General features: G+C 39.9%; 1 long non-coding RNA gene across 1 annotated transcript in view; it reads right to left on the bottom strand.

Annotated features, from left to right (window-relative positions):
* The window catches only part of LOC110264049, a 25,302-nt gene that overhangs the window by 8,121 nt on the left and 9,011 nt on the right, over positions 1-8,170 (bottom strand). The window lies entirely within an intron of this gene.

The following is an 8,170-nucleotide window of genomic DNA, read 5'->3' as shown; positions in this document are numbered from 1 at the left end:
AGACAGAAGGAAGGAGAATTCCTCTATGAAGCTTGGAAAAGATATAAGCAACTGATCAAAATGTGTCCTACTGACATGCTTCCAGAATGGAGCATCATATATATATTCTATGATAGTCTATCTGAGTTGTCAAAAATGTCATTGGACCATTCTGCAGGAGGATCTCTTCATCTGAAAACCCCCTGCAGAAGCTCAGGAATTCATTGAAATGGTTGCAAATAACTAGTTCATGTACACCTCTGAGAGGAATCCTGTGAACAATGGGACACCTCAGAAGAAGGGAGTTCTTGAAATTGATACTCTAAATGCCATATTGGCTCAGAACAAAATATTGACTCAGCAAGTCAATATAATTTCTCAGAGTCTGAATGGATTGCAAGCTGCATCCAACAGTACTAAAGAAACATCTTCTGAAGAAGAAGCTTATGATCCTGAGAATCCTGCAATGGTCGAGGTGAATTACATGGGAGAACCCTATGGAAACACCTATAATCCTTCATGGAGAAATCATCGAAATTTCTCATGGAAGGACCAACAGAAGCCTCAACAAGGCTTCAATAATAATGGTGAAAGAAATAGGTTTAGCAATAGCAAGCCTTTTCTATCATCTTCTCAGCAACAGACAGAGAATTCTGAACAGAGCTATTCTGGCCTGGCAACCATAGTCTCTGATCTATCCAAGACTATACTAAATTTCATGAATGAAACAAGGTCCTCCATTAGAAATTTGGAGGCACAGGTGGGTCAGCTGAGTAAGAAGATTACTGAAACTCCTCCCAGTACTCTCCCAAGCAATACAGAAGAAAACCCCAAGAGAGAGTGCAAGGCCATAACCATGACCAATATGGCCGAACCTGGAGAGAGTGAGGAGGACGTAAGTCCCAGTGAGAAAAGCCTCATGGGACGTCCTCTGGACAGAAAGAAATTTTCCTTTGAGGAACCAAAGGAATCTGAGGCTCAAACAGAGACCATAGAGATTCCATTGAACTTTCTTCTGCCATTCAAGAGCTCTGATGAATATTCTTCCTCTGAAGAGGATGAAGAAATCACTGAAAAGCAAGTTGCTAAGTATTTAGGAGCAATCATGAAGCTGAATGCCAAGTTATTTGGTAATGAGACTTGGGAGGATGAACCCCCCTTGTTCACCAATGAACTGAGTGCATTAATGAGGCAGACATTACTTCAGAAGAAACCGGATCCTGAAAAATTCTTCATACCTTGTACCATAGGCACCATGACCTTTGAAAAGGCTCTGTGTGACCTGGGGTCAGGGATAAACCTCATGCCACTCTCTGTAATGGAGAAACTGGGAATCTTTGAGGTACAAGCTGCAAGAATCTCACTAGAAATGGCAGACAAATCAATGAAACAGGCTTATGGACTAGTAGAGGACGTGCTAGTAAAGGTTGAAGGCCTTTACATCCCTGCTGATTTCATAATCCTAGACACTGGGAAGGATGAGGATGAATCCATCATCCTTGGCAGACCCTTCTTAGTCACAACAAACGCTGTGATTGATGTTGACAGAGGAGAGTTGATCCTTCAGTTGAATGAGGACTACCTTGTATTTAAGACTCAATGGAGAGGAAGCATGAAAAGCTTCTCTCAATACAGAGTCAAACAAAACCCCCACATTCAAACTCTAAGTTTGGTGTTGAGAGGCCCCAACCCTGCTCTGATTATCTGTGAAGCTCCATGAGAGCTCACTGTCAAGCTATTGACATTAAAGAAGTGCTTGTTGGGAGGCAACCCAACGCTATTTAATTATATCTATTTATCTTCCATTGCTATTTTATGTTTTCTTTAAGTTGATGATCATGTGAAGTCACAAAAACAACTGAAAATAAAAAATAGAATGAAAAACAGAATGAAAAACAGCTCACCCTAGAGGAAGAGCTACTGGCGTTTAAACGCCAGTAAGAATAGCAGAATGGGCGTTAAACGCCCAGCCTGGCACCATTCTGGGTGTTTAATGCCAGAAACAGGCATCAGACTGGCGTTTAACACCAGAACAGAGCATCTAATTGGCGTTTAATGCCAATAATGGGAGAAAAGCTGGCGTTAAATGCCAGATACAAGCAGCAACCTGGCGTTTAATGCCAGAAGTGCACTTTAAGGGCATTTTGCATGCCTAAATAGAGCAGGGATGTTAAGTCCTTGACCCCTCAGGATCTGTGGACCTCACAGGATCCCCACCTACCCCACCTCTTCTTCTCTCCTCTTCACACCCTTTCATAACACTCTTCACCAAATACCCTTCACCAATCACCTCCATACCTCTTCCCCAAATACTCTTCACCACTCACATCCATCCACTCTTCCCCAAAAACCCACCTTCCTCCAAATTCAAAATCCTTTCCCTCCCAAACCCAACCCTAATACACGAAACCTAACCCTTCCCCCACCCCTATATAAACCCCTCAACACTACCTCTTTTTCACACATTACAAACACTTCTTCCCCCTTGGCCGAATACAATCTTCCCCTCAATCTCCTTCATTTTCTTCTTCTTCTACTATTTTACTTCTTCTTTTGCTCGAGGACGAGCAAACATTTTAAGTTTGGTGTGGTAAAAAGCGTTGCTTTTTGTTTTTCCATAACCATTAATGGCACCTAAGGCCAGAGAAACCTCAAGAAAGAAGAAAGGGAAGGCAATTGCTTCCACCTCTGAGTCATGGGAGATGGAGAGTTTCATCTCAAAGGTCCATCAAGACCACTTCTATGAAGTTGTGGCCAAGAAAAAGGTGATCCCTGAGGTCCCTTTTAAGCTCAAAAAAGGTGAATACCCGGAGATCCGATAAGAGAATAGAAGAAGAGGATGGGAGGTACTATCCAATCTTATTCAACAAGTCCGAATCCTAATGGTTCAAGAGTTTTATGCAAACACATGGATCACTAGGAACCATGATCAAAGTATGAACTCGAATCCAAAGAATTGGCTTACAATGGTTCGGGGGAAATACTTAGATTTCAGTCCGAAAAATGTAAGGTTGGCGTTCAACTTACCAATGATGCAAGAAAACGCACGCCCCTACACTAGAAGGGTCAACTTTGATCAAAGGTTGGACTAAGTCCTCATGGACATATATGTGGAAGGAGATCAATGGAAAGTTGACTCAAGAGGAAAGCCGGTTCAATTGAGAAGACCAGACCTTAAGTCCGTAGCTAGAGGATGGTTGGAGTTCATCCAACGCTCTATCATTCCTACTAGCAACCGATCCGAAGTAACTGTGGATCGGGCCATCATGATCCATAGTATCATGATTGGGGAGGAAGTGGAAGTTCATGAGATTATACCTCAAGAACTCTACAAGGTGATTGACAAGTCCTCCACTTTGGCAAGGTTAGCCTTTCCTCACCTCATTTGTCACCTCTGCAATTCAGCTGGAATTGATATAGAGGGAGACATCCTCATTGATGATGATAAGCCCATCACTAAGAAAAGGATGGAGCAAACAAGAGAGCCCACTCATGGACCTCAACAAGAGCATGAGGAAATTCCTCATTATGAAATCCCTGAGATGCCTCAAGGGATGCACTTTCCTCCACAAAACTATTGGGAGCAAATCAACACCTCCCTAAGAGAATTAAGTTCCAACATGGGATAACTAAGGATGGAGCACCAAGAGCACTCCATCATTCTCCATGAGATTAGAGAAGATCAAAGGGCTATGAGGGAGGAGCAACAAAAGCAAGGAAGAGACATAGAGGAGCTCAAGAAGACCATTGGTTCTTCAAGAGGAAGAAGACGCCACCCTCACTAAGGTGGACCCATTCCTTAATCTCCTTGTCTAGTTAATTTTTTTCTGTTTTCTTTCTCTATGCTTTATTTTTATTTATGTTTGTGTCTTATTACATGATCATTAGTGTCTAGTCTCTATGCATTAAATCTATGAATGTCCTATGAATCCATCACCTTTCTTAAATGAAAAATGTTCTAAAAACAAAAGAACAAGAAGTACATGATTTCGAATTCATTCTTGAGCTTAGTTTAATTATTTTGATGTGGTGGCAATACTTTCTGCTTTTTGAATGAATGCTTGAACAATGCATATGTCTTTTGAATTTGTTTTTTATGAATGTTAAAATTGTTGGCTCTTGAAAGAATAATGAAAAAGGAAAAATGTTATTGATAATCTAAAAAATTATAAAATTGATTCTTGAAGCAAGAAAAAGCAGTGAAGAACAAAGCTTGCGAAAAAAACATTAGCGAAAAAAAAGAGAGAAAGAAAAAGAAAAAGTAAGCAGAAAAAGCCAATAACCCTTTAAACCAAAAGGCAAGGGTAAAAAGGATCCAAGGCTTTGAGCATCAGTGGATAGGAGGGCCCAAAGGAATAAAATCCTGGCCTAAGCGGCTAAACCAAACTGTCCCTAACCATGTGCTTGTGGCGTGAAGGTGTCAAGTGAAAAGCTTGAGACTGAGCGGTTAAAATCAAGGTCCAAAGCAAAAAAAGAGTGTGCTTAAGAACCCTGGACACCTCTAATTGGGGACTTTAGCAAAGCTGAGTCACGATCTGAAGAGGTTTACCCAGTTATGTGTCTGTGGCATTTATGTATCCGGTGGTAATACTGGAAAACAAAGTGCTTAGGGCCACGACCAAGACTCATAAAGTAGTTGTGTTCAAAAATCAACATACTGAACTAGGAAAATCAATAAAACTATTTGAATTCTAAGTTCTTATAGATGCCAATCATTCTGAACTTCAAAGGATAAAGTGAGATGCCAAAACTGTTCAGAGGCAAAAAGCTACTAGCCCCGCTCATCTAAATTGGAGCTAAGTTTCATTGATATTTTAGAGTTTATAGTATATTCTCTTCTTTTTATCTTATTTTATTTTCAGTTGCTTGGGGACAAGCAACAATTTAAGTTTGGTGTTGTGATGAGCAGATAATTTATACACTTTTTGGCATTATTTTTAAGTAGTTTTTAGTATGATTTAGTTAGTTTTTAGTATATTTTTATTAGTTTTTAAATAAAAATCACATTTCTGGACTTTACTATGAGTTTGTGTGTTTTTCTGTGATTTCAAGTATTTTCTGGCTGAAATTGAGGGACTTGAGCAAAAATCTGATTCATAGGCTGAAAAAGCACTGCAGATGCTGTTGGATTCTGACCTCCTTGTACTCAAAGTGGATTTTCTGGAGCTACAGAAACCCAATTGGCGCGATCTCAAATGCGTTGGAAAGTACACATCCAGGGCTTTCCAGAAATATATAATAGTCCATACTTTGCCAGAGTTTTGACGATGCAAACTAGCATTCAAACGCCAACTTCCTACCCTATTCAAGAGTTAAACGCCAGAAATAGGCTACAACCTGGCGTTTAACTCTAAAAAGAGTCTCTACACATGAAAGCTCAATGCTCAGCCCAAGCACACACCAAGTGGGCTCGGAAGTGGATTTCTGCATCATTACTTATCTTATGCAACCCTAGCTACTAGTTTAGTATAAAAACTACTTTTAGTGATTTATTTCACATCTTTTGGATAATTTTATGTTCAGAGATCACGTTTAGGGGGCTGGCCATTTGGCCATGCCTCGACCACTTTCACTTATGTATTTTTCAATGGTGGAGTTTCTACACCCTATAGATTAAGGTGTGGAGCTCTGCTGTTCCTCATGAATTAATGCAAAATACTATTATTTTTCTATTCAATTCAAGCTTATTCTTATTCCAAGATATTCACTCGTACTTCAACCTGATGAATGTGATGATCCATGACACTCATCATCATTCTCGCCTATGAACGTGTGCCTGACAACCACTTCCGTTCTATCTGTAATAGCTTGAGCGTTTATCTCTTGGGCTCCTGGTTCAGATCAGAGTCTTCGTGGTATAAGCTAGAATTATTGGCGGCCATTCTTGAGATCCAGAAAGTATAAACCTTGTCTGTGGTATTCCGAGTAGGATCCGGGATGGGATGACTGTGACGAGCTTCAAACTCACGAGTGCTGGGCATAGTGACAGACGCAAAAAGATCAACGGATCCTATTCCAACATGAGTGAGAACCGACAGATGATAGGCCGTGTGGTGACAGCGCATTTGGATTATTTTCACTGAGAGGACGGGAGGTAGCCATTGACGATGGTGATGCCCAACATACAGCTTGCCATGGAAAGGAGTATGAATGATTGGATGAAGGCAGTAGGAAAGCGGAGATTCAGAAGGAACAAAGCATCTCCATACGCTTATCTGAAAGTCTCACCAATGAATTGCATAAGTATCTCTATCTTATTTTATATTTTATTTATATTTTAATTATCAAAATCCCATAACCATTTGAATATACCTGACTGAGATTTACAAGGATGACCATAGCTTGCTTCAAGCCGACAATCTCCGTGGGATCGACCCTTACTCACGTAAAGTTTATTACTTGGACGACCCAGTGCACTTGCTGGTTAGTTGTGCGAAGTTGTGAAGAAGAATTGAGATTATGATAGTACGTACCAAGTTTTTAGCGCCATTGAGATCACGATTTCATGCACCAACAAGCTCAGTCTTGTTATGTTATTGGATCCTCCAAGAGGAAGATCTCCAGCTCCTTGTTGCTCTTTATCTTCTCAACATGGTATAGCTTCAAGCGGTGGCCATTGACTTTGAAGAAGTTGGGGCTTGAAGGATGACTCAGGTGGAAGACTCCATATGGCTCTGGCTTCTCTACTCTATAGGGTCCTTCCCACCTTGATCTCAACTTATCCGGCATGAGTTTCAACCTTGAGTTATAGAGGAGGACTAAATCCCCAGCTCTAAACTCTTTCCTCTTGATGTTCTTGTCAGGCACCGCGTATTGAGATTGATCACCTTGATATCACTTGTCTTGTATGGATAAGAGACCTAAATGGTGCCTCACAGCCAAGGCAACCACGTACACAAGGAGAGAGTGAGGGTAATCCGTCAGCTGACAACCAGGCCAAGTTTATGGCAGCAAGGACTAACCTAGCCAATGCGTTGCAAGCTCAACATGTTTCAGAAAACCAGCTCATGGAGTTTGCGGTGTATTGGTTGTTAGGTGAGGCTTAGCACTGGTGGCAGGGGAAGTGCCGACTAATGCAGTTACAAAATGAGGATGAATGCTTTTGGGTTTTTAATTAAGATTTTCAATTTCTAACCAGTATGGCCTTAAACCTGGTTGAAAAAGTTTTAAAGCCTAGAATGATTTTTAAATTGGTTTGGAACTTTTGGTTTAAATGATTTGGTTTTGAAATTGGATCGAAACTCTTGGTTTGAATGATATGGTTTAAAAGAAAAGTGAGTTCTATGATTTTCTTAATTTGTGAAATTGGTTTATAATTTAACTTATCAAAAGTGATTTTGATTGATTTAAGAATAAATGATTTATGAGTCTTTTGAAAAGGTTTAACATTGAACTGGTTTATATTGAACTTATTTTAAAAGTTTTGGAAGATGTTGCAAAAGTGGTATTTGTTTTAAAGGAAGACGGTTTGGGAAAAGGGGCGGGGGGAAAGGAAAATTTATATTCGATGTAGTGGAGTAATTCGGATTCTTAATAACAACGATCAGAGTGACGCAACGGAAGGCGTGTGGAAACTAGAATCTGAGACGAAGATGGACTATCGTCGTTGGTATATGGACAACTCGAATTTTGGAGACAAAATTCCTAATTAGGAGGGGAGAATGTAAGAATCGTAATTAAAATCGACCGTTTTGATAATATAAAATAATAGTTTAATTGTTCGAAATTGGTTCAATCGACCGTTTTGAAAATTTAACGGTGAGATTTGAATCCAATGAATTTTTCTGAGTGGAAAAATGTATCTTTTGCAGAAATTTTTTGTTAAAATGCGTACCAGTACTTAAGCTGGTAATACCGGTTCTAGTCTGTCGAGCACCGCGTATTTAGAAATGAAAATCGGGTACTAATCTTAAAGGTTTTGGCCTAAAGTGGGCCAAACGGACCTAAAACGCTAACAGATTGGATCGGGTCCAAGGCCCAACATATAAATACACATTTAATGAGCTTTTAGCTCATTTCAGCACACACAAAGAAAAGAGCGGGGGGCGCTGTTTTAAGAGAAGGAAGAAGAGAGGAGAAGTTACTATTCGTCTCCTTCTTTTGGCCATATCTTGAGTTACGGAGCTCCGATAGACAAACTATAAGTAATTTATAATTTATTATATTTGATAATCTTATTTAAAGAAAATTA

Source organism: Arachis ipaensis, chromosome B06 (assembly GCF_000816755.2).
Source record: "Arachis ipaensis cultivar K30076 chromosome B06, Araip1.1, whole genome shotgun sequence".
In the NCBI taxonomy this organism is placed as follows: Eukaryota; Viridiplantae; Streptophyta; class Magnoliopsida; order Fabales; family Fabaceae; genus Arachis; species Arachis ipaensis.
The sequence above is the reverse complement of the archived record's forward strand: the minus strand, read 5'-3'. Positions and strand labels throughout refer to the sequence as shown.